Genomic DNA, 27,821 nt, shown 5'->3' with positions numbered 1-27,821 from the left:
GAAGCCCTAGTCTCTCTTTTTTTTTTAAAGTCTTTATTGAATTTGTCACAATATTGCTTCTGTTTTTTTTTTATAAATTTATTTATTAATTTGTTTTTATTTTTGGCTGTGTTGGGTCTTTGTTGCTGCTCGTGGGCTTTCTCTAGTTGAGGCAAGCAGGGGGCACTCTTTGTTGTGGTGTGTGGGCTTCTCACTGTTGTGGCTTCCGTTGTTGCAGGGCACGGGCTCTAGAGTGCAGGCTCAGTAGTTGTGGCACACGGGCTTAGTTGCTCTACGGCATGTGGGATCTTCCTGGACCAGGGCTCAAACCTGTGTCCCCTGCATTGGCAGGCGGATCCTTAACCACTGCGCCACTAGGGAAGCCCCCTTCTGGGTTTTTTGGTCACGAGACGTGTGGGATCTTAGCTCCCCGACCAGGGATCTAACCCACACCCCCTGCATTGTAAGGTGAAGTCTTAACCACTGGACCGCCAGGGAAGTCCCCTCTTTAGTCTCTTTCTCAATCTAGAACCCTTTATTTAGGAGCCATGCAGTACTGCCTTTTTGAAGAGACCAGGCCATCTGTCTTATATAACATATCACTTCTGGAATTTTCTGAGTGTTTCCTCACAGTTTCATTTAATTTGTTCCTTTATCTCTGTATTTCCTACAAACTGGCAGTGAAGTCTTGGTTAGATTCAGGTTAAACATTTTTGGTAATAATACTTCATAGGTGATGCTATGTACCTCGTATCACATCACAGCAAGAGAAACATCATGTCACAATGTCTGACTGTTAATGGTGATGAATTTGTTTGTTCAAGATCATAAATACCAGCTCTCTCCACTGTAAAGACTCTTTTCCCCTTTGTAATTAGCAAGTAATCTGTAGAGTGATGACACTTTGGCGTGATAGTGTTTTACTTCTCCAGCAACCTTTCACCTTCTGATGATGATCCTTGCCTGAATCAGTTATTTCTTTGGTTATTACAAAATGGTAATTTTCGAATTCTGCCATTCCTTTGCCTTCCATCTTCTGTAAAGATTTCCCTCATCAGTTAGGAATAAATCATAATTTCTTCCCAAAAGTTCAGGTAAATTCTTAATTTTCCCTTTAGCAATTTTCTGAGTAAGGAGTTGGTATACCTTTAATGATAGCAAATGAATTGTTTCTTTTTCTTGCTCTCTTGGTTTTAGTATCATTATAAACACGTGGATTTTAATTTAGTGTATGTTTTACCAATAATTATAGCTGTTTTTTGATACTCAAAATGTCCCATATTTGACCTGTGGGAACCCTTAAGCTTGGTGTCTGAATGCTTCTAGTAAAAGAAGTCCCTGGATCATTTTGTATTTTTCTTGTCTCAAATGTCCCCTCACCTCACCTCTGTACATTTATATATACATTAATTACGTTTTCTTCCCTTTTAATAAATTATGTTGTTCATCTCCCTAGGGAGTTTCTGGCACCAAATTCTAAAAACTAAAGGTGCCTTTCTTTTAACACAATGCACCTAGTGTTTGACTCACTTCTGTGCCACTGGCATTGCTGGATTCTGAATCTGAGACCTCACAGATTTCTTATCTTGAATAGTCTTTGTGAAAGACAGGTAGTATCTCTGAAGAGGGCATTGCTTTCCACCCCGACATCGTTAATATAAGGTTAGCTATAGAGGAGACTGGGGAGTTTCTTCTCTCATGAGCAACCTTGCTTTTTTTCTGAGATTGAAAGGTACACAGGATGAAATTTAGAAACTGATAATTTGTATGTAGTATCTTGGGGATATGGGGTTTTGATTGTTATAAATCTTTGTGTGTATATGTATATATGTACAAGTATGTGTTTGTCTTTCCTCCCTTTTCCTCAATTACACACATTTCTCCAACACAGTTGGACTGTTATGTAAGATTATGCTGTAATAGCATGTTTTTTTCATTATCACTAGATTTCATCATAAAAAAGAGACAAATTTTTCTTAATTAGGGAGAATTTTCAGATAGGCCGTGAACTCTGATATCTAGCTGTCTTATCACAGGTTGTGGAACAGTGCTGGATCCTGTGGCTTTTTATCGTGTACTATGGACTCAGAAATGTTGATGCATCCACAGTGTTTTCTGAAAATCCATCACACTAATGAAGGATAATATAAATGAAAGATACAGTGGAACTACATTCTAAAACTGTTTTAGGGGCTAAACTAATTCTTGCCTTAGCAGAAAATGATTTATAAGATTCTTACCGTTTAGTGGTATTTTGAGTAACTTACTGATTTCAAGTTACTCAGAGCCTGACAATAACAGTATTCTGATATTTATCTGAAATTCATTTTTCTTTTTACCATCTTGTCATATTTACTTTCAGATTTTATAAGGTTATTCTTAACCTAGTTTCATAACAATACTGCCTCCATATTAAATTCTGGTTGTGTATTCAGGGAAGCACACCTGTTTCTTGTGTTTGTTTTCAGTCATGGTGAATCACTCTGAAAGGCTATGCTGATACATTTGCTCCTAAGATCCAGTAGCTTCTTTTACTTTTGTTTTTGACAAGCTCCCATTATAGGAAAAAAGATTCTGAAGTTTAGCCTCTTTAGGGAACACTTGGGCCTTCATGCTTACAACTATGGTCATGTTTTAATAGAATTGGCAGGAGTTGTTTAGTTGCTCTGTGTGGCAGAGTTGGTCATGCTGCTTTGGGAGAGCTGGATGCAGACCGCAGAATGGGAATTTTACATTCGGACAGTAACTGTTGCTTGACCGTGAAGACCTTTATTCTTTTTTTTTTTTAACACTTAAAAAAAATTTTATTTTATTTATTTTTTTATTTTTGGCTGCATTGGGTCTTCGTTGCTGCGTGCGGGCTTTCTCTAGTTGCGGCGAGCGGGGGCTACTCTTCGTTGCAGCGCACAGGCTTCTCATTGCAGTGTCTTCTCTTGCTGCAGAGCACGGGCTGTAGGTGTGCAGGCTTCAGTAGTTGTGGCACGTGGGCTCAGCACTTGTGGCTCGTGGGCTCTAGAGTGCAGGCTCAGTAGTTGTGGCGCACGGGCTTAGCTGCTCCGCAGCATGTGGAATCTTCCAAGACCAGGGCTCGAACCTGTGTTCCCCACGTTGGCAGGCGGATTCTTAACCACTGCGCCACCAGAGAAGTCCCAACAACTCTTTTTAAAAAGTTTTTTTATTTTTTGGCCACGCCGTGCGGCATGCCGAATCTTAGTTCCCTGACCAGGGATCAAACCCACACCCCCTGCAGTGGAAGCACAGAGAGTTAACCACTGGACCACCAGGGAAGTCCCAAAGACCTTTATTCTTTTTTTTTTGCAGTACTTGGGCCTCTACTGTTGTGGCCTCTCCCGTTGCAGAGCACAGGCTCCGGATGTGCAGGCTCAGTGGCCATGGCTCATGGGCCCAGCCGCTCTGCAGCATGTGGGATCTTCCCGGACCAGGGCACAAACCCATGTCCCCTGCATTGGCAGGTGGACTCTCAACCACTGCACCACCAGGGAAGCCCCAGAGACCTTTATTCTTGACTGTTGCTTTCTAAGAAGCTGTTGGCATAAATCTTCAGGCTGTGGCACCAGCTACATCAAAGGAGGGCTTGCAGTAGTTCTCTGAAGACCTCTAATTCCTCCTATCAATCTGACTATTTGTTTGTAAGAAAAAAAAGATGTATATGTAATCATTCATCTCCTTAATTTGAGATTTACATAATCCTTTTCTTGGTATTTAGAAACAGGTACTACTTTCTGTTTCTATGATTTTGACTACTTTTAGATACTTCATATGAGCGGAATCATGCAGTATTTGTCCTCTTGTATCTGGCTTATTTCACTTAGCATGATGTCTGTGAGGTTCATCCATACTTTAGCATGTGTCAGAATTTCCTTCCTTTCCAGGGCTGAATAATACTTCTTTGTATGTATGTAATTACATTTTGTTTATCCATTCATCCACCAATGGACACTTGGGTTGCTTCCACCTTTTGCTGTTGTGAATAATGCTGCTCTGAACATAGGCGGGCAAATATCTCTTTGAGACCCTGATTTCAATTCTTTTGGGTATATACCCAGAAGTGGAATTGCTGAATTATATGTTAATTCTATGTTTACCTTTTTTAAGGAAGCTCCATACAGTTTAATGTAGTGGCTGCACCATCTTACATTCTTACCAGTAATGCACAAGGGTTCCAGTTTCTCTACATCCTTGGCAACACTTGTTATTTTCTTCTTTTTTAAAAAAATAATAGCCATCCATAATGGGTATATTTTAATTTGTTTTTTAACTTTACCTTTTATTGAAACTAAATTTAAACTTTAAAGTAGGATTTTTTTTTTTTCCTTTATAGTGTGTGTTTCTTGTGAGGTAATAGTTACATCCTGTATTTTCTTCTACAAGTTTTAAAGTTATGCTTTTCACATTCAGGTTTCTAATCCACCTGGAATTTATTTTGATGCTTGGTGTTAAGTAGGGATCTAATTATTTTCATAAGGATAACCCAAAGTAGGGATTTAATTTTCTTTCCATAGGATAACCTGATATGCCACCATCATTTATTGAATAGTCATATTTGCCCCCTACAACTTTAAATACCACGTACATGTTTCCAAATATATGACGATTTGTGTCTGTGTTCTCTATATTCTGTACCATTGGTCTGTTTACATATCTTGTGCTGGTACTACACTGCCTTAATTATCATAGCTTTATAATAGTTGTTCATATCTGGTAGGGCAGGTCTCATTACCTTGTTCTTTTTCTGTTCATCAACCTCTCTGAAAAACCCTGTCAGATTGGTGTATTGCAGTGAAGCCATTTGCTGTCTAAATTGTATTGACATGATATATAATGGCCTTCTCCAAAAGAGAGAAAAAAATCAAGCCTCCCTTATCTGCAGCTGGTCATTAAGTTTGTCTCTTATTCTGAATGAGCCGATAATTTCCATTCAATTTTTAGTTTTGTTGGAGTGATCATTTTTTTTTTATATGGGAATATGGTCTTCAGATGGAGGAGAATCTTGTTATAATTTGTTGTCTCATACAAGGACACCAGATGAAACACTTCTGGTAATGGCATTGAGGTTCTGTGGTGTTAAGGCTTTCTTGATCATAAGGAAAAGAAGCCTATTTAAAATAGCTCATATAAAAGATTTATCAGAAGGAAATAGCTGTCGTCGAATCCAAGGAAAAGGTGAACAGCAAGGCTTCAGAAAGGGCTGGCACCAAGACAGTTCCAAGTACAATACTTCAGCAGTTAGAGTTAATGGAATCTAGTGTTCCACCATAAACAGACTTCAGTATCCATGAAGCTTAATTCAGATTCCTGAGCAATATCTGATTTGGTCAGTCTAAGGCTTGATTTCCCCTGGGCCAGATATCTGCCCCAGGTTCAACTCTGGTTGAGGATACAAAAAACAATTTGGGGTTGGAATCAGAGGCAAATTCTCTTAAGCAGTGGTTCTCAAAACTTATTGGTCTCAGAACTCTTTACACTTTTTTTTTTAATATATACTTGTTTTATTTATTTATTATATTTTATATTTGGCTGCGTCAGGTCTTATTTGCAGCACACGGGATCTTCACTGTGGCATCTTTTGTTGCGGCACGCAGGCTTCTCTCTAGTTGTGGCGAGCAGGCTTTCCCTAGTTGAGGTGCGCGGGCTTAGTTGCCCCGCAGCATGTGGAATCTTAGTTCCCTGACCAGGGATCGAACCTGTGTCCCCTGCATTGGAAGGCAGATTCCTTACCACTAGACCACCAGGTAAGTCCCTCTTTACACTCTTAAAAATTATTGAGATTTTCTTTATGTGGTTTATATCTAGTGATAGTTACTAAATTAGAAATTAAAACAAAAAACATTAAAAAAAATTAATTACTTAAAAAGCTATCATATTAACACAAATAATATATTTTTATGAAAAATAACTTAAAAAAATTAGAAGAGTGACATTTTTAGATTTTTGCAAATCTCTTAAATATCCAGCTTAATAGAAAACAGCTAGAATCTCATATCTGCTTCTGTATTCAGTCTGATGTGATAAATTGTTTTGATTGAAATACATGAAGAAAATATGGCCTTAAAGGACTTGTAGTTGGAAAAGGGAGGAGTATTTTCAGACAATTGTGCATATTATTCTCTGATACTACACCAAAACTTGATAATTGGTAGTTTCTTCACAAGTTAGGCTGCAGTGTGCAATCTGCAATCATACGATGTTACTGTTACATTAAAATTCATTTACATGAATTTTATAATATCATGATACATGATTTTATAATATCATGCATTGGCTGTTTAGGAAATGTTGGTTCATTGAGTTAAGCAGATCTTCCAAATGACACATTTCATAATATAATACCAAAAAACCCACATTAGCTAATATCACTGTCCTTCTTATCAGAAAAATTTGTAAGTATTGGGCGTCTATTAAGCAGCTACAGTATTTCCAAAATTTTAATTTTTGATTGAAAGCTTGGACTTGATCATTGGCAACAAATACTATCAATTGTTTTCCTTGAAGGGACAGAATCACTTCATTTTCAAGAAAATGCCTGCTAAATATTCATGTCTGAATAACGACAGTTTGCCCTTTGTTCCAAGTAAAAGTAGTGTTCCATGAAAAAAGCAGTTAGTTTAGCTCACTAATCAGAGTCACAATTGCTTTTCCTGGAGACAACCAATGTACTATCCCGTAGAAGTGCTTTTTGCATACTTCCCATTTCATCACGCAGAATATTTAAAAGACCTGTACAAGGGCTCAGATTTAATAAAATTAGTAATTTTTATTGCTTCATCAAGAACATTTTTAAGTGAAATTGACTTTTTAAAAAGATCACTAGTCCATGATGGTAAAAGACACACATAACTCTAGTACAGTTTGATGCCGTTACCTTGATTTAAGCTAAGGCATCCACAGTTATACCCATTATTGATTTTGTATCACCAGTGCAAATGCCAACACAATGAAAAAGGCAGTAGTTTCTTAGTATTATGAAAATAGTTTCAACTTAACAGACTCAATGAAAGGGACTTTTCAGGGATCTCTGAACTACACTTCGGGAACCCCAGTGGGTAGGGAAACAAAAGTCTATTATTTGAGGTACAACAAGTGTTTCATGGTAGAGTTTTACTGGATTGCTGGTAGTGTTACTTAACATCATTTAACATGATGTAGAAATGAGTGGGGTACTTAAAAGATCATAAAAAGTTTCAGATTTCTTGTTGAACAGAAATATTTTCCTAGTAATTATCGTTTTCAAACAGCAGAATTTAAGGTATTCAGATTTTTAGCCAGATAGTCTTTCAAATATGTCATAATCTTAGGGTAACCCATTTTAATATGGCATATGGAATTTATGTCATCGTAGTAGCACGTGCAGCTTAACATTTTTTTCAAGCAGTTGAGTACATTAAAAAATCTGAGCTCCAAAAATTACATTTGGGAAGATCTTGCCTTTTCAGAAAAAGCATGGAAGGGAAGGTTAAGGCTAGGAATCTGCTATTTCAGCTTTAAGTCTTTTTGGTCATTAAAGAGTCTTGTGAAAGAGGACACCCCCTCCCCCCAAATTTAAATATGTTTTATGACAGAGAAGGGGGACTAGTGGTGTTAACTGACTTCATTTCAACAAATATCTATTGAGTAATTATAAGCAAAAGAGTTTGTAAAAGGTGTTCCGAAATGAGTGGGGAATTAAACCAGTATTACGTGTTTTGGTGTTTAGAAGAGGAAGAGGGACTTCCCTGGCGGTCCAGTGGTTAAGACTCCTCACTTCCACTGCAGAGGGCACGGGTTCGATCCCTGGTCGGGGAATTAAGATCTCACAAGCCCCATGGCGCGGCCAAAAACAAAAAAAGAAGAGGAAGAGACCATTCAGTTGGGAAAGTTAGGGTGGGAGGACTATCTTTGTGAAGGTTACATTTGAGCTGGGTTTTGAAGGGTAGGAATTTTAAAGGCTGGAATTTTGATAGGCAGGAATAAGAAGGGAATTCAGGCAGAAGGAATATCATGAGTAAAAATGTGGAGGTGAGGAAATGCAGTGTTAGTATAGGGTGCGTACTGGAAATAATGAGCAGTGTAGTGTAGCTGAAGCAAAAGACACAGGGGAAAATGGGAGCAAGACAGGAAAGTAAATTGGCCCAGAACGTGGGAGGTCTTCTACCAAGGCCAGGCAGTTAGGGTTTAATGTGGTGAGTGATGGAGAGACTTTGAAAGTTTTTGATTGAAACAATAACATGATCAGAGTGTGCTTTCAGAAAATGTATTTGACCTCAATCATTTATTAACTCATTCATCTAAAAATTTTTAAATTGCTCTGTGCCACTTAAGCATGAGGAATGCTGTATATAGTGGTGAACCAAACAGAAAATCCCTATTCTCATGGAATTTACATTCTAGGAAAGGAATTTCAACAAATAAACAAAATATAATGACAAATTACTGTAAATGTTATGAAGGAAAGGAATAAATTACTATGGGGGATAATGGGGAAATTAAATTTAATTGAGGAATCTGGGCAGGCCTTGCTGAGGAGTTAAATTTTTAATAGAGTACCTACCTTGTGCCAGATGATGTTCTAGCTGCTGGGGATGTAGTTAAGGAACAAAACAGACAAACATCCCTGCTCTCATGAAGTGCATATTCAGGCAGTAAACAAGATAAATAAAATATATGTTATGTTAGAATGTGGTAAGTCCCAAGGAGAAAAATAACGCCAGAGAAAGAGATGCTGAGCGTTGAGGTGGAGGTGGGTATTGCAGTCTTCGATAGAATGGCCAGGGAATGTCTCACTAAATCACTACAATAGTAATATTTGAGTGAATATCTGTAGAAGTAGAAGGTGGAGGAGTAAACCAGAAACTCCAGGCAGAGGGAGTGGCAAGGGCAAAAGCCAGGAGGAATGCATGTGCCTGGCATGTTCAAGGCACCAGCAAGGAGGCCGGGCTGGCTAGAGTCAGGTGAACAGGGGAGAAAGTAGTAGAAATAAGCTTGGAGTGGTTCGTAGGAGTCCAGGACCTGCAGAGCAGAGGGTGAGCCCTTAGCTGCACGCCAGAACCACCCGGGGAGCTTTTAAAGCTCCTGAAGCCTGGGCTGCACCTCATACAACCTAAATAAGTATCTTTGCAGGTGGAACTCGGTGGCAGAGGTAATGGAGAGAAGTAGATTATTTGAGAAGTATGTCAAAGAAAATCTGTTTAATTTTAGAGTGAATGTGGGGGTTTAGGGAGAAGAAAGTGTCACGGATGACTCCCAGATTTCGGGCTCAAGTAATTGGATGGGTAGAGGTGCCACTTACTGAGATGGGAGTGGGAAATAGGAATGGGAAGAGTAGGTGTGGGATTTGGAGGGAAGGTCAGAAGTCAGGAGTTCAGTTTTAGACATGTTAAAATTTGAGATGTGAATGAGGCTGAGTATAAATACATTAAGTAGGCAGAAATGTGAGTGGAGCTTGAAGTCAAGTCAGAACTTGAGGTGATAAATTTGTATACAACCTGCTTGTTGATGGTCTTAAAAGTATCTAAATGACATCATATAGGATATATTTGATGGGGAAGGAACTGAAGGTCTGGGAAGTTTAGCCTATCCCAGTAATTTGAATAAGAATTGGTGCTAGTGTGAACTAGGATGGGGGCATTGGGACTAGAAAAGAAAGAGTAGGTTGGAGGTTTGGGGACCTGTGGAGCCTGTATGTAGTGGGGATGGGCAGTAGACAAGGAATGAAAGATAGCTTTAAGATGTCAGTCAGGACTGGGTAATGGTCGGTCTGGTAACAGATATAAAATAGTCAGGAGGAACGGGTTTGGGAAAAAAGATAGTGTTTGGCTTTGCATATATTGACATTTAAGAGAGGCTGCTTAGCAGGCAGGCAGTTTAATCTATTGCACTGGGTTTTGGAAGAGCAGGTGAGCTTTGAAACATAAATCTAGGTTTTATTTACATAAGATTGGTTCACCATGGGAGTGGAAACATTTTTGAAAACACAGCATCCAAAGTCTTCATCATGACCTGCTGGGCCCTCTGTGATATCATCCCTTCCAGTTTCTTCTGCAGTTTTCCTTTGTGCACCATGTTCAAGCTGCACTGGCTTTCTTTCTGTTCTTCCAATATGCCCAGCTAGGTCCTCCTTCAGGGCTTTTGTACTTGTTTTCTCGTCTTGAGTGTTCCCTTCCTCTTGGTAGATGGAATAGAAGTTCAGAGAGAAAAATTCGGAAGTTAGCATCTGGGAAGTAGAAAAAATTCCAAGAGATCCTTGCTAAGGTATGAGAATGTCAGTGAGCATCTGAAGTGGAATGGCTGTGGGAGCCATTGGAGTTGAAATCCTGTCAACAAAAAGACACAGAGTACCATCTTGGTCTTCATGTACTCCAGTATTCACATCTGTTGATTAGAGATGCTAACTCAGTGGACCTCCCCTCTGCCTTGTTGGTCTGATGATGGGGTGTTGGTGGTGGTCGTCGTCACTGACCTTTGGAATATAACTTGACTTGACGATGACTTGACTCATTGCCGTCCTGTCACCACTTATGGAGATGTCTGTCCTCTGAATAGGTGAAAACTTCCTTCAATGAAAATTATTGGTAATTATTTCAGAAACTTCTGGCATGAAGAAACAACATGAAAACAGCAGGGAACTTTGTTTCCTGTTGACTTTGATACATTGTTAAGGATACTCTTCATGAGCTAGTGTGTCACTTCTTAAGTGGTAAATAGTTGTATGTTATTTCAGATCTACACTATATTTTTTTCAGAGTGAAAAGATTTGCTTTTTTCTGATTATTAAATCATGGAGAAATAGAAAAAAATAGAAACAACTTTAAAATTTTCATGTCATTACTAATACTCTTTTAAAGTAACTACATAGAAATATGTTGTATGGATGCATCATATTTTATTTGGTCTGTTCCCTCCTAATGAACTTCCTTTTTCTCCAGTTTTTGCTTATAAATTATGCTGTGATGAATCTTTATACACTGATCAGACTGATTCCTTAGGATGGATTCCTAAAGTGGACAGAATTGCTGTGTTGAAGATTATGCAATGTTCCATATTTTCCTAATTGTTCTTTTAATATCTTTATAGTTGAAAAGATATTTAAACAGCATTAAAGGACATTTTTTAAAATTAATTAACTAATTATATATTTTTTGGCTGCGTTGGGTCTTCGTTGCTGCACGCGGGCTTTCTCTAGTTGCAGCGAGTGGGGGCTACTCTTCGTTGCGGTGCGCGGGCTTCTCATTGCAGTGGCTTCTCTTGCTGTGGAGCATGGGCTCTAGGTGCACGGGCTTCAGTAGTTGTGGCTCATGGGCTCTAGAGCGCAGGCTCAGTAGTTGTGGCACACGGGCTTAGTTCTCCAAGGCATGTGGGATCTTCCTGGACCAGGGCTCAAACCTGTGTCCCCTGAATTGGCAGGTAGATTCTTAACCACTGCGCCACCAGGGAAGTCCCCAAAGGACATTTTAATAAAGGAAAAAAATCGATTTTAGCCTTTTACCAGCTGTTTTCCTCTTCTCATCTAAGTTGTTCTGTTTTGATTTTTAAATACCTATTCCATGTTCTCACTACACCTACAAAAAAGAGAATTTGGAGGTAGGGAAAAACACATACAAAGAACAATTACAATTCTGGGCATCTTATATTATCAGATAAGGGATCCTAAGTAACATTTGTTAAGTGCTAAGAAGTGACAATAAATATAATAGGAATTCAGAGTGAACTGAGGTGATTAGGAAATGCTTCAAGGCAAGGTGGAACCTGACCTGGATCCAGAAGAGTAGTATTCAGATACGAGGTAGGAGAATGTTCCTGGCCTTCAGAATGGTATGAACAAATTTGAGGAAGGTGTGTATCAACTGACAGATAGGCTAGAGTATGCGGCTAGACTAATTGGAAAGGAGGGTTCATGTTGTGGTGCAGTGGAGAGGCTTCTATTGGAGTTAAGTTATATTCCAGAGGACTGATTTTATTTTTGGTACATCTGAAGTTGTACAGTAGGGAACTTTAAGATAAAGCAGATATGTGGCCCAATTTAAGCAAACTGAATAGTCAATTTTTTGCAAGAAATATAGGTTATTTATTTATATAAGTGAATTATTTAAATAATGAACTTCCCGTAGATCTTAAAAGTTCTTATCACATACACACACACACACACACACACACACATTTTTTTGGTAACTGTGTAATGATGGATATTAGCTAAACATATTGTGGTAATCATTTCACAATATATATGTATATCAAATCATTATGTCGTACACCTAAAACTAACACAGTGTTATATGTCAGTTATATCTCAAAAAAAAAATGAACTTCCCAATACTTAAATATTCATTTTATTATATAGTTTGACAGCATGTTGCAACTTTTGTGGATCTCAGTTTCTTCTGTAAAATCGAAGGGTTTAGACAGGGTGGTTGCTGAAGTCTTCTGGCACTTGAGATTATTACATGAACTTCCAAGAATACCTTGACTTTATGAAATAAATTGGCCTGCAGTTAGGCTGGTACCCACTTCCAGCTCCTTAGGCACAATAATGCACCCCCATGTCTGTGGGAGCAAAAGTCCTCAGTTGGATGGTCTCTCATGGCTTTCCAGGTCTAGACCGATTAAACTCATTTGTCCTCACCTTTTACTTCTTTATAACATTTAGAGACTTTCATTTGAAAGAACTTTGTGGCCTAAGATTGAACCTCAAATGGATGCTGTGAGGTTGATCATATCCAGGTGCAATTTTGGATATAAATCTATAGGAAAAATTACATTCTAAAGTAGAATGTTAAGGATTTCTTTTTTTACTGTCTGTTTTGAATTATTTACACCACTTTTCACCTCCTTTAGTGTGGATAATTGAGAACTGACTAGTACTTTTTAAAACTCAGACTCTCTCTTTAAAGTACATAATCGTGTTAAAGCTAATTTGTGGTGTACTTCAAGTATCTCCCTCCTAGCATCACATTCTTTTCACTGAAGCGTATTTGACCAGTGTTGCCTTTTAGAGGGAACCAAGGTCATAAGCTGACTGACTGGCTCTTCGGACAAGCCTTCTCAGGATGCTGTTAACTTTTTTGGGCCTTTAGCATTTAGGATCCATTCCTCAGTTTTTCAAGTAAACTTGTTTCTTCGGTGCACCAGAGTTGACTGGTCTCAGAGAAAAGTGGCTAGCCAAACTCACATTGGGCTGACAGGTAAACCAGAATGACGTTTTATTAAGGTACATGGTGAGGGTTTTATTAAGGTACATTGAGGGACAGTCTTTTCCATGACCTAGAAAATGTGTCTGCTCAGTCCCTTCCCCTCCTAATGTCAGAGTATTATTAAAAAACTAGGCGCTGTGGTTGAGAATCTGCCTGCCAATGCAGGGGACACAGGTTCGAGCCCTGGTCTGGGAAGATCCCACATGCTGCGGAGCAGCTAAGCCTGTGCACCGCAACTACTGAGCCTGCGCTCTAGAGCCCGCGAGCCACAACTACTGAAGCCCACGCGCCCTCGACCCCGTGCTCCACAACAAGAGAAGCCACCGCAATGAGAAGCCTGCACACTACAACGAAGAGTGGCCCCTCCTCACCACAACTCAGAAGGCCCGTGTGCAGCAATGAAGACCCAAAGCAGCCAGAAAGAAAGAAAAGAAAGAACAATAGCTGATGTTTCCCGAGCACTTATCATGTGTTAGGCTCTGCTCTAAGCGTTTTACTTGTATTTAACTCATTTAATCTTCACAGTAACTTTATGATGGAGGTATTCTTACCTGTGTTTTACAGGTGAGGAGTCTGAGGTACAGGGAGTTTTTTTGAGTATTAATAACTTGCCTGAAAGCATATATTTTGTTCTGTATTCTGATTTGGGTGGTTGTTACATGTGAATTCTGTCAAAAATTTTGTACACAAAAAGGTAAATTATACTGTATATAAAAATGCTAAATACATAAATAAATGCATCCAGAGTTCTGTGGATACTTTTGTATCCTTTTAACGGGATCTGTTTAGAACTTTTTATAATGCCAGAGTCTCACATTAACAAATTTTTCTAAACTTTCCCACCAGTTCTCTGACCAACCTGACAAATAAGAAAATGGGTGGATTTAAATTTATCCATCCTCCCCCTACTTTGGTTATCTACTACTTGAAGACAGAGGGGCAAGAAAGGGTCTGAAGAGTCTACAGATTATACTGACCCAGTCTTCTTTTCCACCAATAAATTGTGAATGATTTTTCACCATAGATATCTACAGTATTTTTTAAAATAATTGTAAACAATTTCTTTTTGAATGTTTTCATCTCCTTCAAGTGTGGTAGGGATTGAAATAAAGGTTATAATTTCATTCTAGAATAAAGAATGAGGATAACAGTATCTTAATGCCAAGAATAACAAAAATATTTTGAATTAGCTAAATTAACAACAGTTGGGAAAGTCAAAGTTTATAGACATGAGATACTTATAGGAGTGATTGGGTTAATTATAAATTATGTGGCAGTCTTAAAGACGCTGGACATGTAATTTCAATTTTTGATAATTTGTTATGCAGCAGTGGAAAACGAAGACACCTCCCTTCCTCCGCTGGCCTGTGCCTTGACTGCTGTGCCTTGTTTGGAGCGCGTGCTCATTAAAAACTCATACAGTGGGGGACAGAGGTCAACTGCTGCTTACTTTTGGAAGTCATTTGTATTACATGATCTGACTGGATGAACTTTTCTGGCAAGTATGGGCAGTAACCAATAAATACGCACTTTGGTTATCAGACTGTCTACCAGCCAATTATGACCAGTTACTTATGTCATAGTAGTTTGCCGTTTAACACAGCAGCCCTACTAATAGTGGCTTTAGTTTGTTCCTGACAGTGTGTGCAGACTCAGTGTTAAATTGAGTGTCTTTGGATTTGATTTTTGGTTTAGTTGCAGGTAGTCATTTTTCTGTCTTAATCCATTGCCACTTAATACCAATCTCAAGTCCAAGAAACAGATTCTTGTGTGTCTTGGAAACTGTAGATTGTATTGAAGGGCGTAATTGTTTCATCTCAGTCTGAGGCCTGCCTCCTTTATTATGTGATTGTAATATTTGTTTTTTCTGTAGTTTATAATTTTTATTTGAAAACTGTTAACCTAAAATTTTTATCTTCTAATCTGTGGAGTTCATTCTGGTAGATGGGACGTTGAACTCCATTAGGTAGAATTTGCTAGCACCTAGAAGACTTTAATTCTTTTCAGCTGCAACCAGTCCTAAAGGGCCTACGGGTAAGGGTATGGTTTTGGTTGTTCTTAGTGGTGGAATTTGGGGACCTCCCATGTGATTTTCTGATAAGGTCATGGGCAGGACCCTTGCCAGGTAACCCTTATATTTGACTTCGTGTCCCATTTACTTCAACTGCCCCTCCCTTTCCTAGTTGATGCCTTGTTGGATTATCTGCTCTGAGCCCAGTGTCTGGAGTTGGGCCCCATTGATAATTTGTGCTGTAGTCAGAGCAAGGGTTGAGAAGACTTCCCTCATTTTGAAAGATGCTTCTGGCCCTCAGCATAGGACTTGCTGTGTTTGGTGAGTTTTACGTGTTAAGTGTATGTAAGGTCGGCTTTGATTTGAGTGCTTTGTGTTGATCCTTAAAACTGAGGCTTTTTTTTTAGTGATCTCCTGATAATAGAAGAAACTGGGGGCAGTTTTCTTAAGAGATTTAGTGTTGTGTGTGGTTGGTTTACTTGGATGAGGAAAGGAAAGATTATGTGTTGGGAATAATCTCATAGTGGGTGTTCCTAAATTATGTTTAACCACTTTTCTTATAAAATTAGAGGGAGCTTCTGCTGAAAACATACGGCATTAGATATACCTCATTTCCCTGGTTCTAAAATTTTTTAAAAATTTATTTTTCCACATTTCAGTGTAAGACCAAAGTTGTTGCTCCCTCCCCGCCATGTGATGGCATACTACAACTGAAGATGTAAGAAGTACTGAAAATAACGAATTATAGAAAAGTAAAATGAGAACTTTTATATATGTTTACTTTGTTTTTAGAAACTCATGTGCTCCTCCTGGAGTTGCCTGATGTTTATATGGTCCTTTGCAAATACTTCCTAGTAAACTAAGATGATATTTTCAACGTGGATGACATTCATTAATTTAATTAACAGTTACTTATTGAGTATCGACTCCATGCTAGACATTATACCAGTTATTTAATTAAAAAACACTTTTAAAATACCCAGGAGTTACTTCTGTGTGCTCTGTTAACACTTATCAACTCTGAGATCATGTACTATTCCATTTAACTTGGGAATAAACAGCTGAATTAATAGGGATCCTCTGGCAGTGAAGAAGATAAGGAACTAAATTGATTTTTCAGTGTACCGATATCCATCTCTGGGTGAAAGTGGCCAGATTATACGCGGAGGAATTTAGCCATACATGCTGTTAAATCCACATCCTGATCTAAGATAGAACTTGATCTCCTTGGAATTAATAGAATCTGCAGTACAAGTTGCTCACTCTCACCTACTCTTTGTGCTTCCTTGTACTCAAAGGTGTGGGAGAATTGAGCATTCAGTCACGTGGATGGGGAGTATATATGGGTACAACATTTTGTTGAGCACTTTGGCATTATCTATCAAAATAAACAGTGCTTAGACTTGGGCTTGCTGCATTTATGTTCAGATACACCTATCTGCTACATTGTTTGCAGTAGCAAAAACCCAGAAACCACACAGCAGGGTACAGTGGAATTCCTTGCAGCCTTTAGAAAGATCAAGGTATGTGTGTGCCTCCAAGGAGTATGAGTGTGTGTGTGTGTGTGTGTGTGTGTGTGTGTGTGTGTGTGTGTGTGTGTGTGTGTGTGTCTGTGCTGGTACATGCCTTTTTTTGGTTTTGTGTGTTTTTTTGCTTGTTTCTGAGGCTACAGAAGAAAACAGTGGTTGTCTTTAGGCTTAGGAAAGAGGGACTTGGGTGTCTGGAAGGTAACTTTTACTTTTCAATTATAGCTTCCTATAACTTTTGAATTATTTATACTGAGTACATATTGCTTTTATTTTTTAAAAAGCATATGTGTAGAGAGGCAGATGTCATTTTAACAGTTTTTCCAAAGGGTCATAGAACTTTAGTTCTAGAGGGGAGCTTAGAGAGCCTTGGACAGTTGCCCTCAGTTTAAATATAAGAAAACTTAGATTTAGCAAAGTATCTACAAAGCCTACACTAGAATTCAGGTCCCAAGGACAGCAAGAGCTTATAAATATATTGACTTGTTCTGTTCGAACAGTTTATTTAACTGATGTCCGTTTCTCATTGTGAAGAATTGATTTTGAAACACCCAATAAAATGTTGACCTTTGTGAGACAGATCTTCATGTAACTACCTCTGGCAATAAAGCTAAAGTGGTAGTGTTAACTCTTACCTACATTTTGTAACTTTTCCTTAAAAGTGAAGTTTATTTATGAGTTCTATAAGTTTTTAATATTTGAAATGAATTTGTGTCTAGAGTCCAAAGCTTCCCTTTTTTATTTGAATACTAGCTATCTAGATTTTTTTTTTTTTTTTTTTTTTGCGGTACACGGGCCTCTCACTGTTGTGGCCTCTCCCGTTGCGGAGCACAGGCTCCGGACGCGCAGACTCAGCGGCCATGGCTCACGGGCCCAGCCGCTCTGCGGCATGTGGGATCTTCCCGGACCGGGGCACGAACCTGTGTCCCCTGCATCGGCAGGCGGACTCTCAACCACTGCGCCACCAGGGAAGCCCTATCTAGATTTTTAAAACTGATTTTACTGAGCTTTTGTTCCATCTAGTTTCCAGGGATGAATAGATGGAGAAATAATTTTTGTGTCTTCTAAATGGCTTCCTATTTAAAGACCAAGTATACTGAAAAGGATGGTAGGGAAATTGTTTAAAGGAGGAAAATTTATATATTGAGGAGGAACCCTCAGTTCTTGAAAATATGAGTTCTTCTTTTAACTATAAGTTGAGTCTTTTCCTGGCTCTTCAAGGCCAGAAACATTTTCTTTTAATTCAAACCAAGCAAAGAAATTGGTAGTAGTGAGGCTGGTGATTTAACATGGGACTGGACATCCAAACTGTATTCAATGAATATTTTTTATGGTTGATTGACTTTAGGGCTTAAGCAATGGAAACACATTTATTAATGCTCAGAGTAGTTGTTGGACTTAGGATAAAAATCTGTTTTTTTGCTGTGACTCTACTAGTTGTATAGGTGGGAGAAACTTAGTCTTCCAAAATTTAAATAATCCATAAGCTCTCCCAAAAAGGGACCTCTATTTGATAATAATTTGATTCAGCTAATAAGATGACTCGTTGCTTTGAAGGAAAGGGTTTTCAGGAAATAGAGTAAAAGAGCCTTTTTACAGCTTGAGGATCAGAGTCAAATATGTGCAGCTTTAATCAGTTAAGGTTTGGTTGAATTGAAAGGAAGAAGAGGTTACAGAGGGCCAAGAACAAATAGAGTTGCAAATTTATATTTGTAACCTCACATCCTTGGGGAGGAATCCAGTTTCTATAGCCACTTTAATTCTGTTGCGAATGTAGACTGAGCAGTAGAATTGGGTATCCTGACAGTTGACTTAATTTGAACAGTCGCATTAGGTAAGACTGGAAAACAATCTGTAAAACATTTTACTGGATGTTCATTAAATCCTTTTGTATCTCTAGAATATTTTGCTAATTCCTTTATTCGCCAGATGTTTATGAAGCACCTTCTGTGTGCCAGGCACAATACAGGATTATCTGGGTACAAGTCCCTTGCCCTCAAAGCGTATTCAGGCTCATAGCAGAGAACTCCCTTCACTTTACTCAGATCACTTCAGTCTTTTACTCCTGAAGAATTAAGTAGCATTAGCAAGTTTTCTTGGTTTTTTACTATCACCCAAAAGGCGTTTGTTGCAATTTTTGTTATTATTTATATCTCCATCTCCAAAAATGCTTTTACGTCTACCTTTTATTTTTCTACTTGTAAGCCAGTTTTCCATCTCAGAAAACAGATCTCAGCTCCCAGTCCCATTATGATCAGTTGTTTCCCTTAACTGATAGAAAATAAACTGTGTACTACAGAATAAGGCTTAGTGGTCAGCAAAACTAGTGATTTCTTTAAGGCAAGACAGAGTCTACAGGCTTGATATTATAATTTTTAAAAAGAGAAGCCTAGGGCTTCCCTGGTGGCGCAGTGGTTGAGAGTCCGCCTGCCGATGCAGGGGACATGGGTTCGTGCCACGGTCCAGGAAGATCCCACATGCTGCGGAGCGGCTGGGCCCGTGAGCCATGACCGCTGAGCCTGCGCGTCCGGAGCCTGTGCGTCCGGAGCCTGTGCTCCGCAACGGGAGAGGCCACAACAGTGAGAGGCCCACGTACTGCAAAAAAAAAAAAAAAAAAAAAAGAGAAGCCTAAGTGGATACAATAAGAAAAGTTTCAAAGATCAAGGATGGCTTTGTTAAAAATTTTTACACCCAAAAGAAGAAAGAAAGTTTAATCAAGTGTCTGTTGGACCCAAACAAGAAAAAGACCAGGGGCTGCTTCTGACCTTGAACTGGGCATTATCTCAGCAGAGCCCCCCACTGTCTAGGTTCTGGTTTTCAGACTTGCGGGACCAGAATGTCAGTATTATAAGTGCACTCAGAAGATGATCAGGCTCTATAAACTGTAGACAGTGTAGAGGATTAATTCACACAAAACAAATCCATGGAAGAGTAGGGATGGGGCTGCTACTTTTGGCTGTGGTCACAGAAGGCCTTTTTAAATTTCTAATTAAAACAAAACAAAACATTTATTTATTTATTTTGGCTGTGCCGGGTCTTAGTTGCGGCACGAGTGATCTTCACTGCGGCATGAGGACTTCTTAGTTGCGGCATGCATGAGGGATCTAGTTCCCCGACCAGGGGTCGAACCTGAGCCCTCTGCATTGGGAGTCTTATCCACTAGACCACCAGGGAAGTCCCCAGAAGGCCTTTTTTAAAAGAGATGAGTGTTGAGCTAAACATAAATAACAAGAAGCAAGTAATGTGAATAACTAGGAGAAGGGTCTTCCAGGCTGAGGGAAGATAGCACTAAGACCCTGAGGTGGAAACAGGCTTGGCTTATTTATAGAAAGGCCAGTCAGTGTGTTTGGAGTAAGGGATAGGTGATAAATTTGGCATAATGGACCAGTTTTTATAGGACCCTATAGGGTCAGGTAAAGAGACTGAATTCTGTTCTAAGTGTGGTTAAATGGAAGAGGGACATGATATGATTTACCTTTTTAAAGTTCATCGTGGCTACTGTGTGGCAAATAGATTGTGCTACAGAGGAAGCTGGAAGATCAGTTAGACACCAGTTACCGCTGGTTCAGATGAGAGAAAACTGCACAGAAATGGGTAAAATTCGAGATGGATGAATGTGGACTGTATTAGGAAACCGGACACCTGACGGGGCTTGCTGATAGTTGGGGTATGAGAAGATAGGGGTTTTGGCTTGAGCAACTGGGTGGAAGATAGCGCCGCTTAGTATTTCCGTCATGTTAGCCTTTTCAGATGAATATAATTAAGGAATGATAGAAATTGTGCTTTTTAATTCTGTAAGCTTGTGGCAAAGGAGAGAGAGATCTCCTGGGGAAAAGACACTGGTTTTTTGTAAACTCAGACTAGAAAATACTCTGGCATGTTAGAGAAGTAGACATTTTATTTTTAAAAATTAATGATGATTAGGTGCTAAAATATGGAAAGTCCTTAAAAAAATGTGAGGACATATGATTTGTTCCCAGGGTCTAGTCTTGAAAGTAGGCATGAGCCTATCAACAGTTTGCCCAGGTGTCATTAATAATTGTGCTCAGAATTTGTTAGAACAAAAGAGCATAGTTTTCAACAGAGTTGCCACTTGAAAACGAAATCAGAATCGAAAGTTAGGGTATATATATATATATACGCACACACACATATATATATGTATCTTCTATCGGGTATTTTTCCAGTTCCTCCGTGTTGAATAATACCTCATCTAAGAATCACCTAGCCACAGGAATTAAAGTATTGGATTAGAAGTTGCAAGACTTCAGTCTTAACTCAGCCCCCTTAATAGCCATGTAACCATGGTAGATTGTAACCTCTGAGCTTCTGTTTCCTTATTTGTAAAATACTTGCCCTGCACGCCTCACAGAGCTGTTAATAAATCCCAAATAAGATCATGAATGTCAAAGTACTTGGAAGATGGTGAAGCGGTGAATACTGCTTGTGAGGGAATGGTTATATAGCTTAAACCATTTACCACGAAACGACCTTAGAAGTCCCTTTAAAGAAGATAAGGAAGCGCTCGCTTTGGCAGCACGTCTGCTAAAATTTGAATGATACAGAGAAAATTAGCATGGCCAAAAAATAAAAAAATAAAAAGACAAGGAAGATGGGGGTGGGAGTGCTCCGGTTGTATCTCTACTGTGAATCTTGAGATTATGGTTTCCATTAGGCTGTAGTACTCAACTGTACAGACCTATTCTCAGTGGCCTTATAATTCTTAACCAAAGTGACTTGTGAAACAGAGGACCCTAGATAAATTTAAATGTTATGAGGATGATAAAATGTAAGTTTGGTTTTGCTGTCTTATTTGGTAGTTAGAACTTTATTCCTATCCGTAATGAAAATGAAAGGCAGCAAAATATTAGTATTTTTTACTTTTAAGTTATTTTCCCTTTATTTGCTCTTGGGCTATGGAGAGGCATTTTGTTTGATTTACTTGGAGTATCTTTTCCTTAAGAAGGGAAAAGTATAAACATGCCAGAGGCTTGCTAGCAGTTGAAAGCAACTGTTGGTCAGCCAGAGAAAAGAAGGAAAAAAACAGGTTGGGGAATGGAAAAAGTGAAGCAAGAGGGAGGCAAAACAGATTTGAAAGGGGGGGGAAAAGCATTTAAAACATTTCCAAAAGTCTCAAGTTTTCTTTTTAAAAATCTGTCTTTGAGTTTAGGTACTATACTTTGAGGCGGTTGAAGGAGAGGTTGGTCTTAGAGGAGAGTGAGTAAAATTAGGGAAAGTGGGAGGACAGGTGTTCAGGTTAGAGGTAGATGATGGAGAGGAAGGAGAAGGTGCTCTGTGGAAATATGGTTCCTTCTGAGGATTGACAGTCTCTGAGGATATACTGGGTTAGGATGAGTGTTATCCTTATTTAAAATGTACTTTCTTACTGAAGTATATAACGTCAGTCTCTTTACTCCCTCTGCTTAAGTTAACCCCGGTGCTGTGTTCCCATCAACTGGGGAAAATATTTCACCAAGAGCTAAATTTTTTATTATTGAGAAGATCTGGACTGAATTCATTGGCTTTTTTGGTTTGATTCAGACTACTCTGATGTCAACTTTTTAAAGCTTTTCTAATCTACTTTTCCCTCTAAATTCATTGTTTTGGGGGACTTCCCTGGTGGTCTAGTGGTTGAGAGTCTGCTTTCCAGTGCAGGGGACCAGGGGTTCGATCCCTGGTCGGGGAACTAAGGTCCCACATGCCCAGGGGCAACTAAGCCTTGCGTACGCTCTGGAGCCCGTGTGCCGCAACTAGAGAGAAGCCCGTGTGCCACAACAAAAGATCCCGTGCCACAACAAAAGATCCCGCACCACAACGAAGATCCCGCATGCTGCAACTAAGACCCAACGCAGCCAAATAAATAAATAAATATTTTTAAAAAAAAGAAAAAGCCGAACAAAAAGTAGAGAGACTGTGAGACCTTCAGCTGAAGTCCTCTTCATTCACTTTCTCAGTCCTTTTTCCCACCTCACTCCCCAGAGACAATCTATGACCATAAATTTAGTGTGCATCCTGTGCAGAGTGTGTGTGTGAATGTATAAATAAATTCTATTGCAGTCATTTTTTCATTTATTCTTGTTTTTCAAGATCTGTCCATCTGGATACATGTAGATCTAGTCCCTCATTTCAGCTGTTTAATTTTTTAATTTCTCTGTATGTATATTTCACAGTTTTCCCAAACCCCTTCGATGGATATTTAAATTGTTTCCTTTTTTTTTTTTTTGCCATTACAGACAGAACTTCAGTGAACAACTACCTCATGTGGTGTTTTCCTCCTCCTCCTTCTTCCTTGTTATTGCTTGGGTGGCTTGATTTTTGTCCTAAATATCTTATTTGAATTCTCTCATTTGGTTTACCACTTTGGTATTCACAATCATCCTTTGAAGGAGAGGAAGGGATGAGGAAAACCTTCTCTAACTTGAAATGCCAGTTTTCTTTTACTAAGGCCAGAGGCTCTGAAATGTTCTTTTCCTGTGGATTCTTTTTTTTTTTTTTTTTTGCGGTACGCGGGCCTCTCACTGTTGTGGCCTCTCCCGTTGTGGAGCACAGGCTCCGGACACGCAGGCTCAGCGGCCATGGCTCACGGGCCCAGCCACTCCGCAGCATGTGGGATCTTCCTGGACTGGGGCACGAACCCGTGTCCCCTGCATCGGCAGGCAGACTCTCAACCACTGCGCCACCAGGGAAGCCCATCCTGTGGATTCTTTATGGACTCTGATAAATTTGGCAACCTTTGCATTTAACATTTTATATTTTTATTGTCTCATATCCAATAGCTGATTTTCATAAACATCAGTAACTACTCACGTTTTCCCTTTCTCCGTTATATGTTTTCTGTCATTGCTTTTTAACTCCTAGAATACTTCCGACTCATTAAATGTAGGACTAGTATTTAGTTGGTTGATTGCCAACCTAGTTCATTCAATTCTTGTCTTACAAATTCATCATGAACCAAATGTAGCTGATACTTATGAAGGAGTTTCTTGGAGCATTCTTAGCCAAATTAGACATTTTAAAAATGTAAGCCTTTGGGCTTCCCTGGTGGCGCAGTGGTTGAGAGTCCGCCTGCCGATGCAGGGGATGCAGGTTCGTGCCTCGGTCCGGGAAGATACCACATGCCGCGGAGCGGCTAGGCCCGTGAGCCATGGCCACTGAGCCTGCGCGTCCAGAGCCTGTGCTCCACAACGGGAGAGGCCACAGCAGTGAGAGGCCCGCATACCTCAAAAAAAAAAAAAAAAAAAAAGTAAACCTTTACCTTAGATTAGAATTATTACAGATAAATTTTGTTCAGGGACCATATGTTTCAATGACCAGTGGTTTTCTTTTCTTTTCTTTTTTTTTTGGCTGTGTTGGGTCTTTGTTGCTGAACGTGGGCTTTCTCTAGTTGTGATGAGCAGGGGCTACTCTTCATTGCAGTGCGTGGGCTTCTCACTGTGGTGGCTTCTCTGCTGTGGAGCACGGGCTTTAGGCATGCGGGCTTCAGTAGTTGTGGCTCATGGGCTTTAGAGTGCAGCCTCAGTAGTTTGCGCATGGGCTTAGTTGCAGCACCACATGTGGGATCTTCCGGATCCGGGCTCGAACCCGTGTCCCCTGCTTTGACAGGTGGGTTCTTAACCACTGCGCCACCAGGGAAGTCCCAGTTTTCATTTATATTTTTTTTTCTGGAGTCTTTAATCCACTATACTTTAGTCATTATTGTGAGGTTGGGTGTATTTTTTAAATTTATTTATTTACTTATTTATTGGCTGCGTTGGGTCTTCATTGCTGTGTGCGGGCTTTCTCTAGTTGCGGCGAGCAGGGGCTACTCTTCATTGCGGTGCACGGACTTCTCATCGCGGTGGCTTTTCTTGTGGAGGATGGGCTTCAGTAGTTGTGGCATGCAGGCTCAGTAGTTGTGGCTCATGGGCTCTAGAGCACGGGCTCAGTAGTTGTGGTACACGGGCTTAGTTGCTCCACAGCATGTGGGATCTTCCCGGGCCAGGTATCGAACCCATGTTCCCTGCACAGGCAGGCAGATTCTTAACCACTGAGCCACCAGGGAAGTCCCAGGGTGTATTTTTAATTTTTATGTTCTAGGGTTGTTTTTTTTTTTCCCACTTTAAAGGTGGATCCTGTTCAGAGCTTTGAGCACTTGGAATGTTAAAGTGTTACAAATGAAAACGGTTACTCTTCTCTAATAATACACTCCGCCAGCTGAAGTGTTTGAGTAGGACTTCCTTTCTTGAATATATCAACTATCTTTAAGAATTTATGTGCTAAGTATTTTTAAAAGTAATTGATAAGACCTTAAAATGGAAATCTTAGTAATAAATATAACTGTAGAATATCAGGTGCCTGTGTATTTTCTTTCAGATTTGTTTATGTCCTAGGATATGGTTCATGTCACAAGTTATTGTGGTTGGAAAGTAACCTTCGGATCTAGGCTTATTCTGCCTTTATTTTAGGTGAAGTATTCCACCAAAAGTATAAGCTCTATCTGCATACTCAGAAGTATGTGTAATCACTCAGTAGGCAGTGAATTGTTCAGTGACTTTTCTTCCTTATGTTGTAATCACTAAGTTTGAATGGAGTTCTTTACCTGTTCTTTATCCTGTCAATCCCATGTTTTATGCTGCAGAGAAATGTTCCTATTTTAAATCTTTCTTTAGAATAAAAGTATGTTCTTATGTGGAATACTAACACCATGGGGTTTTGTTTTCCCTTCCACTCTGGAAACTCTGCTATAAAAAGTTTTAGTTCCTAAGTCAAAAATAATTTTTTCTTTTAACTGTAGTCATTGTCTTGGGATATTTCATCTGGATACATAACGGAAGACTTTACTGTTTCTGTGGGCATCAAAGTATAATATAAAGAACCTTCTTCTTGAAATTATATTTTGTTTGCATAATTCTTTATTTAACACACCTTTTTTCCTGACTTTAAAGAAAATAAGCTCATTAAAAAAAGAAACTTTAATGAAAAGTATAAATGAAGGAAGCAATCACTCAGTCTTCATTGCTACATCTTGTTGAGTAATTCCCTTAGTGGTTATGGCAGCGCACACCTGCACCAGCAGTACAGGAGAGCTCTTGTCTTTTGTCTCTCTGGGCTCTCCCAGCATTGCCGTCACTAAAACATGCACTGCACATTTGCTTTAGGGGAAAATACAGTTTAGTTTGTATCAACTTTTTATAAGTCTTACCTGTGACTCAGTACTAATAAGAGCATAAATCTGAAACTTGTTAGTAAAACAAACTTTGTTAATAAATTTGACTTACAGAGAAGGGAAGCCTTCTTTTTTTCAAATGTATAAAGTTATTGTCTAATCTTTCAAGGATAGAAATCCAAAAGAAGAGGAGATTAATTCAGTCATTTATTAGATAAGTATTTGTTTCTGATCTTCCACTTGCCAGACACTGTCTGGGTATAGCAACAAAACAGACAAGAGTCTGCCTTCTTACATCTCAGGTAAAGTGTGGTAAATGACTTTGTGTGCTATAGAAAAAAATGAAGCAATGCAGGAGAAATAGGATTATGGCTTGGGGGGAGGGGATGACATGCTTAAGGGTGTCAGGGAAGGCCTCACAGAGATGGTGGTTATTAGGGAAAGCCCCAACAATGGGGAGGGAGTGTGCCAAGAGAATATCTAGGGGAAGAGTTATCCAGGTAGAAAAAAGGGCAAATGCAAAGTCCTAAGGCAGGAATGAGCCTATTCTGTCTGAGGAACAGCGGCAGAGAAGGCCAGTGTGGCTGGAACACAGTGAACTCCGGAGAAAATAATTGGAGATGAGGCCAGAGAGGTAATGAGGTCCAGATTGTGCAGGGCCTTTTCAGTTATTGTAAGAACTTTGGCTTTTACTCAGAGTTGAGATGGAAATCATTGGAGGTTCCATCAGAGGACATGATTAAACTAAAAAGGTAATACCAAAAAATACTTGTGTCCTGGCTTTGCTTTTTCAAAAGCTTTTGTTTGTATCTTATAATAATTTGGATATTAACTAATGGCTCCTGGTGAGTAGTCATACATAGATTTAAACATTTGTGTCAGTACCGAAAATTTCGCAGGAACGCAGATCTTAGGTATTGCATTTAAATTCAGAGAAAGAATGTATAATAGGAAAGCCTGTCTATAGATATTCATTCCTGGGTGGCCCTGCATTTATTACTGAGTTCTCATCCTGAACTGTCTTTGAAAAAAAAACATCAAGGGTATATTCTGTGCAATACACTATATTCACCCTTAGACATTGGAGGAGATATATACACACATGCACATATACTCTATTGGGTAATTTTATTGCATATTTTAATGCATTTTAAATTATGATTTTATTTTAATGCATTTTTATTTTGAAATATAACCCATAGAAAAATACACAAAACATAACTGTATAGTTTAAAGTTTAATTATAAAAAGCAAGTACTGGCTTCCCTGGTGGCGCAGTGGTTGAGGGTCCGCCTGCTGATGCAGGGGACACGGGTTCGTGCCCCGGTCCGGGAAGATCCCACATGCCACGGAGCGGCTGGGCCCGTGAGCCATGGCCGCTGAGCCTGCGCGTCCAGAGCCTGTGCCCCGCAATGGGAGAGGCCACAACAGTGAGAGGCCCGCGTACCGCAAAAAAAAAAAAAAAAGCAAGTACTTATATAACCACCAATTAGACCTAGAAATATACCGTTGCCAGCGCCCAGAAGAAGCTTGCTGTGTTGTGTTACTTGTAGAGCGTAACCCATAGCCAGGTGTCACTAACCTGACATTTGTGATGGTAGTTTCCTTTCCTTTGTGATTTTACTACCTGGGATTCATTGCAAACCAATAGAACTTAGTTTTGTCTGTTTTTGAACTTTATATACATTAAATGGAATAATACTATATGTGTTCTTTTATGTCTTCTTTCAGAATCTAACTATATGTTTGTAAAGTTCATCCATGTTGTTACGTAGAACCGTAATTTCATTGCCATGTAGAACCCTGTCATGAATATACCCCAATTTGTGTATCCACTCTACTGTTGATGTTTTGCCTGTTAGGAACACTGCTGCTGTGCATGTTCTTATTTATGTGCACTGATGGACATGTGCAGGACTTTCTCTGGGCTGTATTTGGGGGTAGAATTGTTTAGTTTTTAACAAACTGAACAATGG

General features: G+C 39.3%; 1 protein-coding gene across 2 annotated transcripts in view; it reads left to right on the top strand.

Annotated features, from left to right (window-relative positions):
- SPOP (speckle type BTB/POZ protein) overlaps positions 1 to 27,821 on the top strand; it is a 66,495-nt gene that overhangs the window by 4,800 nt on the left and 33,874 nt on the right. The window contains exon 1 of one of the 2 annotated variants that reach the window (XM_082861052.1): positions 4,387 to 5,732. The exons of the other annotated variant lie outside the window; for it this stretch is intronic. The gene's annotated coding sequence lies outside the window, so the exon portion shown is untranslated. Of the gene's footprint in view, positions 1 to 4,386; positions 5,733 to 27,821 lie in introns of those variants that run through there. 2 annotated transcript variants of the gene reach the window in all.

The sequence above is a fragment of the Leucopleurus acutus genome (genome assembly GCF_964270905.1).
Source record: "Leucopleurus acutus genome assembly, chromosome: 19".
Classification (NCBI taxonomy): Eukaryota; Metazoa; Chordata; class Mammalia; order Artiodactyla; family Delphinidae; genus Leucopleurus; species Leucopleurus acutus.
Note: the sequence above shows the minus strand (reverse complement) of the source record. Positions and strands in the feature narration are given on the sequence as shown.